Genomic DNA, 12,250 nt, shown 5'->3' with positions numbered 1-12,250 from the left:
GACTGCGCAGGGGACGCGGGCTGCGATGCCCGAGTCCCACCTCGACCAGACCGTCCAATCTCTTGCGCAACTCCGGAGAAATGGAGGAACCCCTCCGGCCCTTCTTTCCCACGAGGTTTCCGGGATGCTGGACCTCGAGCCCCAGGACTTCCCCTCTAATACTCCGGCAGCGGTAGGGAGGGGGTGGCCACACGTGGTGACCCCCACCGGGTCCTGTGGGCTGCTGCTGTTGCAGGGGTCCAGGAGGGGATGCCCTGAAACGTTCGTTTTGCAAGGGGCTTGGAAGGGGCTCCCCCAGGATGATGCGCACCTGAAAACCAAGACTGGGAAGCGGTGGCAGGCGGGGACGGAGTTCACTCTCGGCCTGGGTGGCCCCGTTGTGGGCCCACGACTGTCCTTTCCGCTAGAGCAGGCTGAAAGGAGTTATTTCCTAGAAATAAGATTTCCCTTCCTGCTCTCCCGCGTCTGGGTGAACCCAGATTTAGACCCCTGACCTAAAATGAGTAATGATGGCCTGATATATGTCAAACCTGCAAAAAAGTATTTGTGTTCTGGTTCCGCTTGCAAGCATGGTGATTTTGAGGTATAGCTGAGGGAGTCGGAGCCCCACGTCTGTGGCGGAAGTCGTTGAGAAATTAGTGACCTAAAGGTGCATTTCAGCCTCATAAACATTTCTTAGGTGCAACATCCAGCTATGGGGAGATACTGCAAAGATTAAATAGTATCATTGGGGCTAGGAGACTGATAAATAAAAATAGCATTAATTAGGACAACTGGTAGGGCAGCTTTTGGGCACTGATAGAGGTTTCCAGTCCTGGCTACATGGACAAAATAGACAGCAGGTGGCGCTGCTAAGCAAGCTCTTGATGGGAGGGAGAATTGGTGGGAAAAAGGTTTGGTGGGACCAGAACCTTGCCAGGGGCAGTTCTCTGTCTTCTATGCCCTCTGGGGGAAATAAATCAAAACGTTAAGAAAAATTACATGAAATATTAAATATCTCTAGTTCATTTTGAAAATGAACTAGACCTACGCACAGAGCTAGAGGCAAGAGGCCAGAGATTAGATGAAGAACCAGGGAGGTTTTCTACATAACATCAGTTTTCTTTTCTTTCTTTTTTTTTTTAGACATATTTTTGTTATAAGACACGTGCACTTATGGAGAGATAGACAGAAAATGAGAAATCACCCCCTCCCCAGGGGGGATGGCCATGCCACAATCCCTTCTCCGCTGTCCTCTTGGGATTATGGACATACACGCACATGTACCCAGCATGTACACATGCACAAAATCCCAACAGGATGGCGAAATGGAGAAGGGATGGTGGTGTAACCAAGCCAGTATTAGGGATGCTTTCAAGCCGTCAGGTCTGGGACTCAAACCTTGGTGAGTGATGTGGGAGTCCAGTGATGTAGCCATCATGCCATCTGCTGGTCCCATGTGACATCAGTTTTCAAAAGGAAGTAATTACTGGCCAAAGGTGAGACTAGCATTTCAAGTCCAGGACACATTAGAACATACACAGACTAAACACGCTTGTTGCCTATCTGAAACTAGGAAAGTGCTTAATTGAAGTGTGAGGCGGGTAACAGAAAGGCGGCAGAAACCAAATCATCAGAGCTTTGCCAAGATTCTTGGGCTTTTCTGGGAGTGAGGGAATGGTGATGGTGGTGATGGTGATGGTGGAGAATGCAGAAGCATGGATGGAGATGTCCCATAGCCTAGTGGTTAAAGGAGTTGGATCCCACATGACCAACCACTATTCGAATCCCAGGATCAGAAGTTTGAAAAACATTCCAGATGCGTGTGTACACATGCACAAAATGCTAACAGGATGGTGAAATGGAGGAGAAGGGATGATGGTATAACCAAGCCAGTATGAGGAATGCTTTCTCCCTCTGTCTCTCTAGGGTAAGGGCATATATCCTCTGGCAATTTAAATACCAATGGGGGAAGGGGCAGCAGGTGGTGTGGCGGTTATGGCACTGGACTCCCACCTGATCAACCGTTGTTCAAGTCCCAGACCTGGCAGCTTGAAACTCATGCTGGGTATGTGTGCGTGCGTGCCCAGGATCCCAGGAGTAAAATGGAAGAGAAGGGATTGTGGCGTGGTCATCCCCTCTAAGATGTAATCTCTCACTTTCCTTTTCATTGTTTCTCTGGCAAGCAGTTGTGCCTTACAGCAAAAAAGGTTAAACAAAAAAATTGATAGCCAGCAAGTGGTATAGTGGTTAAGGCACTAGACTCCCACATGGTCAACAACGCTTCAAATCTTGGACCTGGTAGCTTAAAATTCATGCCGGACATGTGTGCATTCATGTCCAAAATCCTGAGAGGAGAATGGAGGAGAAGGGATTACAACATGGCCATCCTCCCTGGTGGGGGGGGAGCGATTTCTCATTTTCTGTCTCTGCCTCTCTGGTGAGTACATGCGCCTTATGCAAAAGTCTCTCTCAAAAGAAAAAAAAAATTGAGGGCCAATAGGTGGCATAGTGGTTAAGGCACTGAACTCCCATGCAGTTGACCACAGTTGAAGTTCCGGACCTGGCAGCTTGAAACTCATGCTGGGTACATGTGCATTTGTGCTCAAAATCCTGAGAGGATTATAGAGGAGAAGGGATTGCAGCATGGTCATCTCCCCAGGGGATGATTTCTCACTTTCTGTCTCTCCGGTGAGTACACGTGCCTCATGCAAAAATCTCTCAAAAAAAAAAAATGGGGGCTGGTAGGTGGCATGGTGGTTAAGGCACTGGACTCCCATATGACTGGCTGCAGTTTGAGCCATGGACCTGGCGACTTGCTTTCTCACTTTCTCTCTGGTGAGCACACATCCCCTATAGTAAATTTAAAAATAACAACAAAAATAATAATAAGTAAGTAACGTGCCTCATGCAAAAATCTCTCAAAAAAAAAAAATGGGGGCTGGTAGGTGGCATGGTGGTTAAGGCACTGGACTCCCATATGACTGGCTGCAGTTTGAGCCATGGACCTGGCGACTTGCTTTCTCACTTTCTCTCTGGTGAGCACACATCCCCTATAGTAAATTTAAAAATAACAACAAAAATAATAATAAGTAAGTAAAAAATAAATAAATAAAAGCAAGGATAAACTCCTATTTCAAGAGGTCTTTGTGACTGAAAAGTGCCCAGCATACCAAATAAAGCAGAAGGTGTAAATCAAGGCTTTTCAAAAATCACAAAAATCTGGGACCAGCAGTTGGCGTAATGGCTATGTGGTTGGACTCCCATGTAGTCGACCGCAGTTAGAGTCCCGAAACTGGGGGCTTAAACTCACGCCAGGCGTGTGTGCATGCGTGCCCAAGATCCCGAGAGGAGAATGGAGGAGAAGGGATTGCGGCGTGGCCATCCCCCCAGGGGATGATTTCTCGCTTTCTGTCTCTCTGTCTTTCTGGCGAGTGTGCACGCCCTATAGCAAAATCTCTCCAAAAAATTAAAAAAAAAAATCTCCAAAGCTGTCATCCATGGTAATTCATTGTACAGCTCTACGTGGGTTTCTGTGTTCTGAAAACCAGTCTTTTTGTCCTTCCCTGTTCCCATGCCCTCCCTTTTCTCCTTTCCTATTCTTCTATTGATTCATCAGATCTTTAAAAACTCTCCCTTAGGCGGATGTATTATGACATCCAGAGGAATTTGCCTGACAGGTTTACCTTTCTGCTACTTACACAATCCACTTGACTAATGACTTTTAATACAAGTATAATTGCAAGTAGTGTCTGATTATGGTGCTAACAGGTATTTGGTTGTTTAAGATGAATATAGACCAAGCTCAATGGCACAGTGGTAATATGCAACTTGAAAGAAACCAGATACCACATGACCACAGTGGTTCAAATCCCTGGCCCAGTCAGCCTGTAAGAGGGGACACAGATGCAAGTGCCCAGGATCTGATGAGCTGAAGAACTAAAGCTAGGGAAATGTGGCACCGCCAGGCCCTGCGGAAGTTCTCATCACTCTATCTCTCATGAGTGCACATACTCTGACCAAGAATAAGGAAAAACTTTCTAAAAAAAAGAGAAATGAATATGTATACATACACATATTTAAAACCAGTATGTAACTATAGCTAGGTAAGTTTATTTTAGTGCGAAAAAATTTGAAATGCGTCTATACTTTTCTTATAATACTCATTTTCCAGAATGTTTATGATGATGACTCCTATTTTATGTCTTTCTTCTTAATCCTAGCGGCCGTCTGGGAGTTTGAAGTCGCCGACCTGAGGACGGAAGCCACAAGTGAGGAAAGTGAGCAAAAAATGGGTGTTGTTATATTCCCTTGCTGAATCATGGAACTGTGAGCAACCAGGTTTGCCCAGCTCTGGACTTTTTTAAGTGAGAAAAAACCAAATCTCCATTTTGCTCAAGTCACTGCTATTTGGAGAATTTTGTCTTCTATGTATCCACAACCAGTACTTCCTACAGCAATTGATGTGTGACATTCCCTTAATGGGGCCAGCCAGTGGCGTGGTGCTTAAGATGGCTGGATCCCATATGGCCAACTACGTGATCTGAGTCTCAGATCTGGCAGCTTGAAAAACATGCCGGGCACATGTGCCTAAAATCCCGAGAGGAGAATGGAGGAGAAGGGATTATGATGTGACCATGCTCCTGAGGAGTGATTTCTTACTTTTCCTCTCTCTTTGTCTTTCTCTCTCTCCCTCTTTCTCTCTCTTTCTCTCTCTCTCTCTCTCTGGCTAGCATAGGCACCCTATAGCAGACAAAAAAAAATTTCAAGGTCATGAAAAACAAGGAAAGACTGAGAAACTGTCTCAGGTTGGGCTAGAGAGAATGAAAGCGAGAGAAGGATTTAATGCAATATAGTATTCCATATTAGATCCCTGGAACATAAAAAGGACAGTGAAAACATTCGTGAAATTTGCACAAAGTCTGTCACGTAATTAGTGGTAATATACCAATGTTAATTTCCTAGCTTTGACATACCTATCAATGGTCATGTAAGATGCTAACATTGGGAGAAGCTGGGTGCAGATTGTGAAGGAACACTGTGTGTATACAGAACTATTCCAAAATTTAAAGTTGATTTTTTAAATTTTCAGTGACTTATTCACCTCACAAACTTAATGTTAAGTACTTTTTTTTTCTTTTTTTTTTTTTTTAGGTTTTTACCATAGGGCACGGGCACTCACTAGAAAGAGACAGAGAGAAGGAAAGTGAGAAATCATCCCCCCAGAGGGATGGCCACACTGAAATCCCTTCTCTATTCTTCTCTTGGGATCTTAGGCAGGCACACACATTTACACAAAGTGTTTTCAGATCACCAGGTCCAGGATTTGAACCATGGAATCAGCCATGTGGAATCCAATACCTTAACCACCATGCAACCTGCTGGCCCCTAAGTACTTTTTCTTAAACATTTTGCCAGAGAGCATGTGCACCCACCAGAGAAAGACACAGAGAAGGACAGACAGACAGTGAGAAAGAATTCCCTACAGCGAAGCAGGAGTGCTGAGTGATCAGACTCAACACCTGGGCTGGTTCTAGTCCTACACTCATGACAAATTAGAGATGGGAACACAGGAGAGTAAAGCAGAGTTTCTTAAGGAGAGGAAAGAAAGAACGAAGCTCCCAATGGGTTGCAGAAAAGGAAATGAAGGTGAGGGGTTTTTATCTAGCAGTCTGAGCAATGGGCTGACTCTCTGATAAGGAAGTGGGCTTTAGAAAATAATTACATGGGAGTCTGAGTGATTTATTACCCTTTTTTTTTTTTTTTGTGGGGTCAGTAATCATAGCATTTTGTACTTCTTGTTAGAAACTGTTGCTCTTAGCTACAGTTGCTTTGAGTCCCAATGCAGAGAGCTTTTGGCTATGAAAAATCAGTCACTGGGATTCCATCTTGGCCTTATTATCTCTGTGTGCCCAATATCCCTATCCTCTGCTTTAATGGCAAGGAGCTTAAATTCTTTAAAGACATTTAAAAGGGGTATATATTTCAAATATATCACCAAATCATAAAGAAAAAAAAAAAAACACAGAAACTGCATTAAAAAGAAAAACACAGTGACTTCCTTTCAGAGTCCTTACCTTATCAGCCTGTAAGTGGGGGTCTAACTCTTCTCTCAATGGAGGAGAATCATGCCATAATATCTTCTTAATTCTTTACTTCTTTTGGGGTTTTAGACACATGCACATGCACCTGGCATGTTTATCAAGCCATCAGGTCTGGGACTTGAACCATGCAGTCAGCTATCTGGATCCACAATGCCACTAGCTGATCTTTTTTTCTTTTTTCTAAAATAATTTTTTAGAAATGTATTTATTATTATTATGATTATTATTAAATTTGCTAGAGGGCACAAGAGTTCACCAGAGAGAGAGAGAGAAAGAGAGAGGAAGTGAGAAAGCAAGCCACAAGGGTCTAGGACTCAAACTGCAGTTGGCCATGTGGGAATCCAGTGTCCCAACCACCACACCACCTGCTGCCCCCCCCACCTTTTTAAGTATATTTCTTTCTTTCATGAAAGACAGAGAAAGAGAAAGAGAGACTTACATCCCAACAGGGCCTTTACACCAGGATCCATCCCCCAGTCTCAGCTGGCTCCGATCACAGGCACATACACATGCCCAGCATGATCAGGGAGGTTCCAGGACACCAACCCAGGACCTTTCTCATGTGGGTCCAGTTACCTTACCACTGTGCCACCACCTGGCCCCTGAGTTCTCATATTTTAAAATCTCATGTCTTATTTAGTTTTGGCTGCTAAAATAAAAGACCACAGACTGGATAATTTAAGCCACCGTCATTTATTTCTCACTATTAAGTTCAAGATCAAGGTGCCTAGGAATGCCTTGCCTGGTGAGCACCAGCTTCCTGATTTGCATAGTTGTGCCCTGTCCTCACAGGGCAGAGAGCAGAGGGGAAGGAAGCAAGTTCATGCAGTGTCTTTTATTGTAATAGAAGTTCTAATCCCATCATGGCCTAATTACTTCCCAAAGACTCCACCTCCTATCATCCATCACTGGGGACAAGATTTCAACGTAAGACTTCAGGGAGGGGGGTGGGGGTCACAAAGATGTAGTTCCCAAGTGATCATCATGAGAACCATATTACTTTCCTAAATTATATTATAGAAGCAGAAAACAAAGCTGGCTGATGTTGTGGTAGTTAAAGTGCCGGGATCCCACATGACTGACTGCACAGTTCTAGTCTTGGCCCCAGCAGGTTGAAAAACACACAGGGTGCATGGATGCCCAAAATCCCAAAAGGAGAAATGGAGGAGAAGGGATTGTGGTGTGACCATTCCCTGTGGTGGAAGGAGGTATGCCTTTTCACTTTCCCTCACTATCTGTCTCTGTCTCAAGCATACATGCCCTCTAGCAATTTTTTTTTTTAAAAAGAAGCAGTATCCACAGTTGTTTTCCATGCTTTCTTTTCTTCTTTTTTTTTCTTAATAACTTATAGAGACAGTGTGGGAGGAGGGTGAGAATTAAAAAAAAAAAGGGGGGGGAGAGCAAAACATTTAACAAGCAAAAAATGGAAAATTACCTGTGTGTCAATGGAAAATAACCAACTCTGTAAAACATAATCAGTAAAGTGGTTTATTTCTAAGCAGAATATGAGTGACCTAGGCCCTGAAAGGAGGCAAAATATGCCTTTCTTGGGATGAGCAGGTACCCCTATTCCTTTTATTTGATTTTGAGAATGAGAGACAGGGTTTAGAATTTAGTGAAGAGTTTTTCCATTGGTGGAATGGGGCGGGGCAAGTAGGGTATAGGTGGGTTTACAGTTTTTAAGTGATTTGAAAAGAAAGGTTGCTGAGATCAGAAAAGAATGTACTTTAACAGAGATAAGGAAGCTTAATATACATCACGAAGATACTATACCAGGGGCAAGTAAGAAGAATCCTGTTACCAGTGGGTCAAAATGGTCTGTTAATGTTTGTGGGCATGACTCCCTCCCTCTGGAAAGGATTTTGGAAAATAGGAAAAAGCAGTCAGACTTCTCATGTTGATGATAATGTGTATCATAATGTCTTTGACTGGACTGATAGTGTATTCATGCTGGGAAGATTCATTTTACTGTGGAGATGTACAATAATTAAATGTTTTTAAAAAATTACATTTGGGGGACCAGCAATTAGCATAATGGCTATGTCACTGGACTCCCATGTAGTTGACTGCGGTTCGAGTCCCGGACCCGACGACTTAAACTCACATCGGGCACGTTTGTGTGTGTGCCCAGGATCCCGAGAGGAGAGTGGTGGAGAAGGGATTGCTGTGTGGCCATCCCCCCAGGGGGTGATTTCTCGCTTTCTGTCTCTGTCTTTCTGGTGAGAGCATGCACCCTATAGCAAAAAAAAAACTCTCAAAAAAAATAAAGACATCTGGGACCAGCAGTTGGCATAATGGCTATGTAGCTGGACTCCCATGTAGTTGACTGCTGTTCAAGTCCCAGACCCGGTGGCTTAATTCACTCCAGGTCCATGTGCGTGAGTGCCCAAGATCCCGAGAGGAGAATGGAAGAAAAGGGGTGGCCATCCTCCCTGAGGGGTGATTTCTCACTTTCTGTCTCTATATGTCTCTCTCTCTTTCTGGAAAGCACAAAGTGCCCTATAGCAAAAACCTCTCCAAAAGAAGAAGAAGAAGAAGGAGAAGGAGAAGGAGAAGGAGAAGGAGAAGGAGGAGAAGAAGAAATGACATTTAAAAAAATTAAAAACACAAAAGAGGCGCCAGCAGGTGGTATAATGATTATGTCACTGGACTTCCACATGACTGACCATGCCTCAAGGGCTGGACCTGGTGGCTTGAAAATCACACTGGGCACATGTGTGTGCATGCCTAAGATCCCAGGAGAAAAAAGAGAAGAAGGATTGCAGCATGGCCATTCTCCCTGGGGGGTGATTTCTCACTTTGCCTCTCACTGCCTCTGTCTCTCTCTTCAGGGAGCACACATGCCCTGTAGCAAAATCTTCTAAAAACAAAACAAGCAGAAAACACATTGTGGCAGAATGATGAGAAGTTCATCCAGAATGGAAAATTCATATGCGATAGTTCTTACAGGGACTTCATTTCCCAGGCCTCCTTGCACCATGGTGTGCTCTCATGACTAGTTTGTTGTTGTTGCTGTTGTTTGTTTTTGTTTTGTTTTGTTTTTGTAGAGACCGATTTTTGCTATAGGACACATGTACTCACCAGAGAGACAGAAAGTAAGAAATTATTCCTCAGGGGGTGACCACACCACAATCCCTTTTCTTCTATTAAAAGTGGGTATGGCTTCTTCACCTTCTCTCTTCCTTCATCTGCTAGCTGGATGCCAATGCCCATGGTGACCTTGGAACTCACAGGCTAGGTCCCTCAATGACTTTGTGAGGCAAAGCAATGCCCCCAAACCTCACCCCACAGCCATTAAGAAATATGCATTTGGGAAGGCTAGATGGGGTACAAGAGTAAAACACGACTCTATGAGGCTGAGCCACATGGGAAGGTTCTGGGTTTGCACCTGGAGATCTTCATGAGTACAGAAATCATGTGGGTGTCCATAATCCAGGATGGCTGAGGTCAGGTGAATCATGGCATCAAGATCCTGTTAGGGATACTCCCTGTCTCTCTGTCTCTGTCTCTCTCACTCACGGAAGAAATAAATCAATTAAAAATAAAACCCAAGGGACCGACTGGTGTGGCTTGGTGATTAAGGCGCTGGATACTCCCACATGGCCGACCATGGTTCCAGTCCTGGACCTGGTGGCTTGCTTTCTCACTTTCTCTCTCTCCCTCTCTCTCTCCTCTCTCTCTCTCTCTCTCTCTCTCTCTCTGTGTGTGTGTGTGTGTCTGGTCAAATTAAAATAAGTGAATGAATAAATAAAATTAAATAAATCATTCTTTTTAAAAAATAAATAAATAAAAATAAAACCCAAAACATTCTGGGACCAGCAGGTAGAGTAATGGTTATGTGACTGGAATCAGACGTAGTCGACAGTGGTTCGAGTCCCAGACCTGACAGCTTGAAACTCACACCAGGCACGTGTGTGTGCATGACCAAATTCCCAACAGGAGAATGGAAAAGGGATTGTGGCATGGTTATCCCCCTGCTTTTTGTCTCTCAGTCTTTCTGGCGAGTACACGCGCTCTATAGAAAAAATCACTCTACAAAACAAAACAAAACAAAAACTCATTTGGATCTTTACATAAATGTTCATTTTTTTTGAGAGAGAGAGATTTTTGCTATAGGATACATGCACTCACCAGAGAGAGAAAGAGAAAGTTAGAAATCACTCCCTGGGGGATGGCTATGCAGCAATCCCTTCTCCATTCTTCGTTTGGTATTTTGGATGGGCGTGTACCCACGCTTGGTGTGAGTTTTAAGTCACTGGATCCAGGAGTTGAACTGTGGTTGACCACATGGGAATCCAGCACCTTAACCACCATGTCACATGCTACCCCTCCCCTTTTTCAGTTTTGTTATATGGCACATGCACTCACTGGAGAAAAACAGAGAGGGAAAATGAGAAATCACCCCCTGCAGGTGGATGGCCATATTGCAGTCCCTCTCCTTTCTCCTCTTAGGATTTTGGGCACACATGCACACATGCCTGGCTTAACTTTCAAGCCACTGGATCTGGGACTCTAATCACGCAGTTGGCCATGTGGGATCCAGTGCCTTAAACTCTATGCCACCTGCTGGTCCCATAAATGAGATATTTAAGCCTGTGAGAGTTTTATATTCATCTTTTTTTCCCCCTTTTTTGGAGAGGTTTTTTCTTATTGGGTGCATGCACTCGCCAGAAAGACAGAGAGAGACAGAGAGACAGAAAGTGAGAAATCACCCCCAGAGGGGATGGCCACACCATAATCCTTCTCCATTCTCCTCTCGGGATCTTTGGGCACACATGCACACGTGCCCAGAGTGAGTTTAAGCCACCGGGTCCGGGACTTGAACCGCAGTCGACTACATGAGAGTCCAGCTACATAGCCATTACGCTAACTGCTGGTCCCTACATTCATCTTTTTCAAGCCATTTTCCTTAGCTTATCTCTTAGCTCTTCCATCCATTTGACTCTTCTATTAGTCTCAGTAGTCTGGAGTGGGTTGACATTGCATTGTATTTCTAGATTACAGAGTCAGGCAGATGTTAACGACTGTTACGACTAGCAAATATACACGAGAACCTAAGAAGCAAATAAAAATATAATTTAATACATTTAGAATGAAATTAAAATAAGAGAAACCTCTGACTATTACAACTATATAGGCATATATTCATCACAGTGTATACATTAACTACGTACAGTCAATCATACCTGAAAAAAGTTTTTTTTTTTAAAAAAAGGGGGGCCAGCATGATGGTTAAGGTAGCTAGATTTCACATGGCTGACTGAGCAATTTGAATCTGGACTCAGTGGCTTAAAAGTCACTCTGCATGGGGCCAGCAAGTGGCGTAGTGGTTAAGGCACTGTACTTCCATGTGGCTGACTGCAGTTTAAGTCCTGGACCTGGCAGCCTGAAACTCAAGTGGGTGTGTGCCCAAAATCCTGAGAGAAGGGGCTGTGGTGTGACCATCCTCCAGGGGGTGATTTCTTGCTCTCTCTCTCTCTCTCTCTCTCTCGTCTATCCCATGAACACAAGCACCAGAAAGAAAGAAAATGCATGCAGCCCTTCAAAAGTGTAGTGTAGATCAACATGCATGTTCTGAAACAGTATTCATGACATTTTGTCTAACTAAAAATGTTGGTTGTGAAATAGTACCTATAGTATTTCTCTCTCTCTTTTTTCTTTTAATATGCTGTAGAGTGCGTGAGCTTGCCGGAGAGAGAAAGACAAAGAGAGGGAGAAAGGTGGAGAGGGGGAAAGTGAGACAGCACCTGGGTGTGGGGGGTGACCATGCTGTAATCTCTTCTCCATTCTCCTCTTGGGACTTTGGGCACACACACACACACACACACACACACACATCCTGGCCTATTTTTCAAGCTGCTGCGTCCAGGAAATTGGCCATGTAGGATCCAGCCACTTTAACCACCATGCTACCAGCTGCCCCTATTTCTCTTATTTTGTAAGAAAAATACATTATATGTATTAATTTATAACACATAGACATGGGGAATGAATCTGTAAGAAGATTTACCAAAATACTAGCAATGGTCATCTGGAATTATAGGGTTCTCTCATTTTAGTTTCCTTTATAAAATATATGTATTTATTTTCCTTTATAAAAATGTATGTATTGCCTATTTGTTTTCATACTGGCTATATTTTATGTGTTCAATAATGGAAGGAAGGAG

At 43.8% G+C, this 12,250-nt stretch overlaps 1 long non-coding RNA gene across 1 annotated transcript; it reads left to right on the top strand.

Annotated features, from left to right (window-relative positions):
* Window positions 1-9: 9 nt before the first annotated feature.
* LOC114009671 (uncharacterized) lies at window positions 10-8,598 on the top strand. Its single transcript, XR_003551052.1, has 3 exons — window positions 10-261; window positions 4,203-4,259; window positions 8,572-8,598. It is a non-coding gene; the product is annotated as an uncharacterized LOC114009671 (long non-coding RNA).
* Window positions 8,599-12,250: the final 3,652 nt, after the last annotated feature.

The sequence above is a fragment of the Tupaia chinensis genome, unplaced genomic scaffold (genome assembly GCF_000334495.1).
Source record: "Tupaia chinensis unplaced genomic scaffold, TupChi_1.0 Scaffold000054_1, whole genome shotgun sequence".
NCBI lineage: Eukaryota > Metazoa > Chordata > Mammalia > Scandentia > Tupaiidae > Tupaia > Tupaia belangeri.
Note: the sequence above shows the minus strand (reverse complement) of the source record. Positions and strands in the feature narration are given on the sequence as shown.